The sequence below is a fragment of the Gossypium arboreum genome, chromosome 12 (assembly GCF_025698485.1).
Source record: "Gossypium arboreum isolate Shixiya-1 chromosome 12, ASM2569848v2, whole genome shotgun sequence".
NCBI classification, from domain to species: domain Eukaryota; kingdom Viridiplantae; phylum Streptophyta; class Magnoliopsida; order Malvales; family Malvaceae; genus Gossypium; species Gossypium arboreum.
The window spans coordinates 68,001,264-68,010,551 of record NC_069081.1 but is presented as its reverse complement, the minus strand read 5'-3'; the positions used below and the strand labels follow the sequence as shown (position 1 = coordinate 68,010,551).

The window sequence follows — 9,288 nt, the reverse complement described above, 5'->3', positions numbered from 1 at the left end:
GATGGGTTATAGGAATTGGATTGTAGTCCTTTCCTTACTTAGTTTTCATTCTAGGTACCCATGTAATACATGGATTTTGGGTTTGATGGACATTCTTCTAACAGATGTCCTTTCTTGCAATAGACACAGGCTACATTTTCAAATTGATTCAGTGGCTATGCTGCAAAACTATTAAACCCATTAGTGGTAAAATTTTTAAGCATTGAGGATATTGAGAATACCCGAGATGCGAGTGAAGTAAGAGCATCTACTTCATGTATTCTAGTGACTCGTCTTCCTGACACTGCTCGATTGGTTGGCCATTCATAATTTTTGCTGGCAATCCTCTCGATGATTTCATAAGCCTCATTGTAAGACTTTTAAAGGAGAGCAACATTAGCAGAGGTGTCCACTACCATCCTCGTGTGAGCATTGAGACCATCATAAAACGTCTCAAGTTGGATGCAATATGGGATTCCATGATGAGGGCACCTTTGTAATAATTCTTTGTACCTTTCCTATGCCTCATAAAAGGACCTATCATCCGTTTGTTGGAAAGCAGTCATTTCGTTCCTCAACTTAGCATTCTTGCTAGGCGGGAAATACTTCATGAGGAATCTTTTTGCTAACTTTTGCCAAGTGGAAATTGAATTTGGTGGCAATGAGTTCAACCAGGCTTGAGCTCTGTCCCTTAGCGAATATTAAAACAGCTTCAATCGTAGTGCATCTTCGGGTACTCTGGCTAACTTGAAAGAATCGCTCACTTCCATGAACACTCATAAGTGCAAGTGAGGATCTTCGGTAGGCATTCCACTGAATTAGTCCACTGTTTGAAGAATCTGGAACATGACTGGCTTTAGCTCGAACTGTTGTGCCTCAATTTTGGGTCTCCTAATACCCGAATTAAGATCATGAAACACTGGCACGGCATTCTATCTTAAAGCTCTATTCCTATCGTCAACAATAAGGATAGGATTTTGAGCAGGGTTTCCTCCGTTTCCTTGATTCAGATTTTTGAAATTCATCCATTTGGTCCTTCTCTAACTTGCTTGTCTTTTTCGCTGTCAAAAAGTTCTTTCAATCTCAAGGTCTACAAGTAAATTGATAATTCATTCCATACTTATAAACACCTAAAATAAACACAAAAAAATTAATTAATTTAAAATTGAACAAGAAAATAAACCAAAATGCAAAATTAACAAATTCACAAATAATGACTTTTTAAAACAGTCCCTGGCAACATCACCAAAAATTTGGAACGACAAAAATGTGTAAGTGTACACAATCGCAACAAGTAATAAAATGACAAGTAAGTGTTGAGTTATTGTACCCACAAGGACTGTGAAAATGATTATTTATGAATGCAATGAAAAACACTTTGGTGAAGAAAAAAATTTTGATTTGAGGTGGTGATTAAAAACTAAGATTTTTAACCAAGTAAAATAATTAAAAAGAAAATAAAAGTTCCAATGCACGATCTCAAAAGATGATTTTAGTCACTATGACATGATTATGCTAGATTAATTACATTTATTAACTTAGAACTATTAAACTCATGTTTATGTTGTTACGAATAAATTCACGGCAACTTGGTAATTTGCTAACTTATGAACATACTTACCTCCAAAATCCATTTATCTTTTGACTATATCTCTATGTCAATTCAACTGATTAAAAAAATTTTAAAAAACAAATGTGTTAATGCATATACATACTTATGAAATTAAAATAATCTCTTGTACATATCTCTATGCCAATTCAAACAATTAATTCAATCCCATAAGAACATAAAAGATTATGTGAGGTAATAATGTATTTCTACCTTGAAACAGTTTAATCACAATAATCTAGCAAGTTATGCAAGGCTAATGTATCATTAGATACTATTTCTAATTTAACCCTCAGCTACCTTAGATGATTAAACACTGATTAAGTATCGTGTCAATTAATTACAATTTCAATCTGTTTAAATAATTAATTCATTAATTACCTTACAATTGTAATGTAAGAATAACTTAGTCATGGTTTTACTTAATTAAAAATCTTACTGAGGCCTATAACAACACAAACACAATTTTAATAAATTAAGTAGATGAAATGCAATCAATCTAACACGAATTAAATTTAAACCATATTAACTAAATTAAACATATCAACATCACAAATATTCTTAGACATGTTCATCATAACAACAATAAAATTAGAAAGATAGGGAACTAGAATTAAATCCGGTGTTTTCTCCGTGGCTTGACTAGTTTGCTCCACTCCTCCTTCTCTACTTCTTCTTGTCGAACAGAGGCTTTTATGAACTCTTGAATGCTTCTCCAAATGGTGGTTGATTGACTCTTTTTCAAGAGGTGAAATCGGCAAGGGAATAGGGGAAGATAGTGAAGAACAATGGAAGGGATAAAGAGAGAAAAATGAGAGAGAAGTGAAGAGATGAGAAGAGTTGAGATGTGTTTGAAGTGAGCAGTTAAGGGGGTATTTATAGGTTGAGAAGGCCGCTAAAAATGGCCAAAATCAGCAGCCAAAGACTCCCCCATGGCTGGCCACACATGTGGCATGTTTGTAGATTTCAAACATGCTATTTTAAGGTAGGGGCAAACTAGAAAGATATAAATAGTGGAGGAGTTTGAATGCAATTTGAAGGAGTATTCAAGGGCCATTTTACAAGCCAAATAATCAGCCAAGTGAGCTGATTGGGTCAGCATGTGGGACAGTTTTGGGCTGCCCAGTGCTTTGTTAGATCAATTTTCTCGGTTCATCTCAACTTGGCCCCTTTTCATAATTAATTAACAACAATTTATTTAACCCAAATTAAATTGGATTAAAATTAAAATTAATTATATTATGAATTAATACACATAATTTGGACTGTCTTATGCTGAAAAAAATTAATTCACCTTGATGATTCAAAATTGCTTCTTGGTTTTGTGCTTCAAATAGTGTTTGCCGAGCTGTTTGTCACCCTTTTGTAAATCTTTCAAAAATAATTAAAATTAACTCAAAATTTGATATAAAATTAATTAAAATCCAACATGTACATAATATGGGTGAAATTTAATTATTTTATAAATATTTTTTACTTTTCGACACGAATTTTATCGAAACTGCATGAATTTCAGTTAAAAAAAGTACGAAAAAGTGTGTATATTTTCATTTTTCCATATATTCAGCTCCTTAAACTCATTGGGTGCCATATAATATGATGTAATAGACACTATTGGACTACCAGGATACAACTCAATGGCGAACTTCACCTCATGGTCTTGTTGTAATCCATGTAACTCGTCAGGAAACACATTAAGAAAGTCTTGCATAGATCGCATCTCGCGAATCCCTTTCACCAAATCCTACAAACCCATCACAAAAGTGAGATAGGCTTCACAACCTTTACCCAACATCTTCTCTACCTTCAATCTGAGACTACATTAGACATAAATTGAGTTCAATCACCAAGCATAACCACTTCATTGCCTTCACTGCTTTGCAAAGTGACTTTTTAGCTCAAAGTCGATCTTCGCTTTGCGCTAAGTTAGCCAATCCATTTCCAAAATCACGTCGGACCCATCGAATGAAAACTCTATCAAGCTTGCATAGAAAACTTGACCTTGGGTTATTAGAAGACATCTATGATACACTCTATTGACCAATACACTATCCTCAAATAACAAGTAATAGTTGCTCCCTTATTTATGGTTTCCACTAGTATGCCCAGTTTATTAACTAGTTCACTTAAAACATATGAATGTGTAGAACCAGAGTCAGTCAGAGAAAACAAATGAATATTTAGTAGAGTGAAGGTGCCTGTAATAACATCGATGGCACCTTGCTTATGGGGTACCCTTACAGCACAAACTCGCATGAGGCCTACTACCTCTTCTTCTTAGGTCGCAACAGCATGAGCTAAAGTCTGCTACCCAACTAGCCTTGTTTCGCTACCTTTTCCTCTTTCTCGTCCATGAGTACCAACTCACAGTTGAGTGGGGATATTAGTTTGAGCTTGTGACCTCTCTTGCCTTTCTGGGTAATCTTTTATAAAGTGATCCTTAGAATCGCACTTGAAACAACCTCTAGTTATCTTTCTACATTCCTCAAGATATTTTGGTTCATAATGTTTGCAATAAGGCCAGCTCATAGACCTATACGAACCCTCCTTTCCATCTTAGTTATTGTTCCTTTGTCGCAAATGATTTGAACTGAAGATTCACTTAACATTTCTTTTAGAGTTTTATGGCTCGTGATCCCTCTTAGACATTCACCTAGATACTTACTTCCCATCTTTAGTTTCAAGTTGTGAAGCCTTAATCTCCTCGACAACTTTGGTTTTGTCCACCAGCTTGTCAAAGTTCATAGTATCATAAGTTACTACGTATAGTTGGATATCACGATGCAAACCAAATGGAACCTTTGACAATGATCCTTCTATTGTGAGACTATATTTGTTGCTTACTGACTCAATCACACAAAATTTTCCTCATACTCAGCCACAAATAGCTCGCCTTGTACTAGATTGATAAATTCAAGTTTACGAGCTTCCAAATATTGCTCATCCATTAACTTTTTAAAAGTTCCTAAGAAAAAATCCTATGTCAACTAGTCCACAACAGTTCCTTACTTCATGGTATTCCACCAACGATGTGCTTCACTGGTGAGTAAGGACACAATGCATCCCAATTTTTCTGGTGAGAACATGCCATTTGCTCAAGGATTTTCTCCACTCCTCGAATACCACTAAATTCCCTTCCACATAGAGCATGCAGATGCTCTAGTGGCAATCCATGGTTCATAGGCATAGTGTTGCCACTGGCAACTCACTGAAAAGCACCAATCATGTAACAACTCACTAAATCGCGTAAGTGCAAAAGTGATGTTCTAATAGCTAGAAGTATTAAATGGCTATGAAATTAAATAGTGGAGGTCCTTATGTTGTAATTATACCCTTATTAAGGTTAGTGGACATTTATGTACATGGTTTATATGGATTTTTAATGTTATACATTAAGGTTAAATAAGTAAATTAATAAATAAGTTAGTAAATAATAAAAGAACAAAGAAAACATTTTTATTTTCTCATCTTCCCCAACTGAATATTGAGAAATAAAACACCATTTGAGAACTTGGATGGTTCGGCCAAGCACTCCCTTGTATGTAAGTTCATTTTTGTCTTGTTTTTAATGATTTTCATCTTTTTGAGATCGTTGCAACTGGGTCTAGCTAGCCCTAGACTAATTTTCAAAATTTTTAAAGCCTTAGGATGTTTCCATTAATGAATATATATGATCTTTAATGATTGATGATAGATTATGAATGTTTGGTTAAGTGATTTTTACTAAAAATGCAAATTAGGGATTAAATTGTGAAATATAAAAAGTTTATAGGTAAATTGTGAAATAAATGAAAAATATGGGCTAATATGTATACTAGGAAAATTCGAATAGCATGGGCTAGTATCAAATTGCATTAATTTGTGTTTTTATAAAATAAGGACTAAATTGTAAAAGTTGTGAACTACTTGGGGCAAAAGTGTAAATGTGCTTTAATAAGTGTTTTGGATTAAATTGAATAGAAAGATTATTAAATAAGTAAAATTTGATTACATATAGATCAAGAAAAGCTAAATTCGGATCTAGATTTGGGGAAAAACAAAGTACTCGACTAATCAACCTATTTCATCGTTTTTGTGAACCGATGTAAGTTGGTATGATTAATAAGCTTAATGTTATATGTGTTTATATGCTTGAATATTATATTTGTGACATTATGACACTGCGAAATCTATCGAAAATGTATTGAGACAGTGAGAATTCTCGATTGAACCTGAGGAATTGATAGGATACTAATGACATGTCATTAGGGGTTATTGTGATTATATGATCAGGGTGCTGGTCCTGTACGTCCTACCAGTGGCTGAATATACCGGCATGTGTTGTGGTCACTTGACAGCTTTTGTGAGCAGCACCATGTAGCTACGTCTTGACTAACAGCTTGTGTGAGCAGGCCCGTTGATAGCTCGAAAGTGAGCAAATATGTGATATGAGATTGAGATAACATTCACTATGTATGTGGCACTTTTGTGTGAGATTCCCGAGTATCTGATATTATTTTGAATGGTTCAACTGGAAAAGATGATGGTACGGGAATATAAGCAATGATATGGATCAGTTCAGGTACTCGTGATAAGTATGGCAAGTAAGTTATAATTGATAAGTTTATATGAAACGTAAGTGAAAGTTGATGAATTTATACTTGATACATAGAATTATGGCAAAGGGAAAATTGTTGATTTGAATGTAATACTTATGTTACTTATGTTCTTGAAATGGTGAATGGATAGGCAAATTATACTTATTATTAATCATATGAGCTTACTAAGCTATAAAGCTTACTCTATTTATTTTTCCCTATTTTATAGTAATTTCAAAGATAGCTCAGATTCGAGGATCATCGGAGACTTCATCAGACTACCAAGCTATCGTTTTGGTACTTTTGAATTTATGTTTTTGGAATCTAAGGCATGTATAGGAACAATGGTCATTTTGTTATATAAGTTGATGATGAATTTAGCCGTTTGAATTGACTTATAAATGTCTATGGTTTGGTTGTGTATATATATGTGTGTGCATATGGCTTATGTTATGGATTGAGGTTGACTTTGTGATGCTTATTGATAGTAGGTATTGTGGTTGTCAAATGGTTGATATTTGAGAAGATATATGCTTGTAAACTTGAGCATAATGATGCATGTTTGGAAATGTTTACTTAGTTGAATTGTATATGTGAATTTATTATAATGTAATGGTCTATTTTGTGACTTGTGTATATTGTGGATAATGGAGTTGAGTTGGCATGAATTGAGCTTGATTTAGTTGGTTTGAATGCCTATATATATGCTATGTTTTGGTGCCATTTGGTTTGGTGTAGTTGCATTCAGATTTGAGTGGAAAAATGGCTTGGTAAATAGCCTATTTCTTTCCACACAAGCAAAGACACGGGCATGTGTGATACAAGGCCAGGTTACATGGTTGTCTGTCCATTGGTGTTGAATTAAAAATCAAGTCAGTATGTTCCACACAGCTTAGCACACGGGCGTGTGATTTGCCATGTGGCCTAAGTTAGTATACCCTACAGGTTTGGCACGACCTGGTACACGGGCGTGTGTGGCCATTTTAGGGCACACGGGTTGGCCACACAGGCTTGTATGTTGTCCGTGTGACCCGAGTCAAAAAGTTACACATGGTGGGACACGGGTTGGACATGGCCATGTGATCCTATTTCGAATGTCCACACGAAATGTGACAAAGGCATGTCTTTGGTCATGTGTCCACACAGGCATGTGTCCTCTATATTTTGCAAAAATTTTCTAAGTGTGAAAAGTTTCTAAAGTTATCTGTTTAGTCCTGAACCACCCCGAATGCATGTTTTGGGCCTCGTAGGCTCGTATTAGGGACGATATGAATGATTTTGATTGATGATTAATTGAATTTGAGAAATGTATGTGAAATGTATGATTATTGTACTGTAAGTCCAGTAATGCTCTGTAACCCTATTCTGGCGTTGAATACGGGTGAGGGGTGTTACATTTATTGGTATCAAAGCTATGGTTTAGTCGATTCTCAGACTAACGTACCATATGTAAAGGTCTAGCTATACATGCCATATATAAATTGTGATAGTGTGATATCTTCTGACAGTTTAAATCGTGTTTTCGTATAGTAAATGGATCCTAATTGAGTTATTGCTGATGATGTAGAAAGCAATGCGCCTGCCTCCATTCACGGAGTAGCACAATCTGAGTCTAGACCCGTATCGGGTAGCCAGGGAGGAGAGGCTAAAAAAGCCTTCTTTTAGATGATGAACAAGAAGTTTATGGAGTCAGTTCAAACAAATCCAGCTGCAAAACAACCTCCACCCCCACCTAATCCCCAATCAGTTCCCGTATTTCCTTAAGGTGTGGAATTTCTATGATTGAATAAGCCGCCAGTTGATAAGATTCAAAAACAATGAGATGAAGAATTTAGAGCTAATGTGGATGACGATCCTGAGATAGCCGAGTTTTGGCTTGAAAACACTATCAGAGTATTTGATGAACTTTCTTGCATACCGACAGAGTGTTTAAAATGTGTCGTATCACTTCTGAGGGACATTGTGTATCAATGGTGGAATACTTTGGTGTCGGTGGTACCGAGAGAAAGAGTTACCTAGGATTTCTTTCAAGCTGAGTTCAAAATGAAATACATCAGTCAATGATTCATTGATAAAAAATGCATAGAGTTTCTAAAGTTGAACCAGAGCCGTATGTTTGTGATAGAGTATGAGTGAGAGTTCGTGAGACTCAATAAATATGCTAGGGAATGTGTTTCAACTGAGGCCATTATGTGCAAGAGATTTGAAAATGGGTTGAACAAGGATATCAGATTGCTAGTAGGGATTCTCAAGTTGAAAGAATTTGTGGTGCTAGTTGACAGAGCCTGTAAAGCCGAAGAACTTGGCAAAGAAAAGAGAAAGGCTGATTTCGAGGCTAGAGATTCAAGAAAGAGATTAATGAGCAAACCATATCAATCCTTGTCAAAGAAATCATAAGCCTTGTATAAATTCTAATAGAGATCATTGAAAGAAACACTCGAGTTCCAAAGCCCAAGCTACATCAATAGCGAGCATTGGTAATGCTAGATTTAATAGACCTGAATGTCAGCGATGCAGAAGATGACATCCTGGTGAATGTAGAATAAATGACCGGGCTTGTTTCAAATGTGGCTCGCAAGATCACTTTATCCGGGATTGTCTTTAGTTAAATGAGAAAGATAAATCTCAGAATGCATGATCAAGCAATACAACTTCTAGAGGGAGACCAACCCAAAACACTGGAAGTATGAGTGGTAATCACGATACTATGGGAATTCTATAGTGGCATCAGAGCCTAGAGCACCTGATAAAGCTTACACAATTTGAGCTCACGAAGATGCATCATCACCTGTTGTTATCACTGGTATAGTTTCTCTTTATGACACTAATGTAATTGCATTGATTGATTCTAGATCGATTCATTCATATATTTGTATGAATTTGGTGTCTAGTAAGAGTTTATCAGTTGAGTCTACTGAGTTTGTGGTTAAAGTATCGAACCCCTTAGGCAAATATGTTCTAGTTGATAAAGTTTGCAAGAACGATCCTTTAATGACTCGGGGTTACTGTTTTCTGGAAAATTTGATGCTTTTACCGTTTGATGAGTTTGATGTAATTCTGGGTATGGATGGTTGACGCTACATGATGTCATTGTGAATTGTAGATGAAAGACAATTGAATAGA

General features: G+C 35.5%; 1 non-coding gene across 1 annotated transcript; it reads left to right on the top strand.

Annotated features, from left to right (window-relative positions):
- Positions 1-453: 453 nt before the first annotated feature.
- On the top strand, positions 454-560 carry LOC128285966 (small nucleolar RNA R71). Its single transcript, XR_008276513.1, has one exon. It is a non-coding gene; the product is annotated as a small nucleolar RNA R71 (small nucleolar RNA).
- The last annotated feature ends 8,728 nt before the right edge of the window (positions 561-9,288 follow it).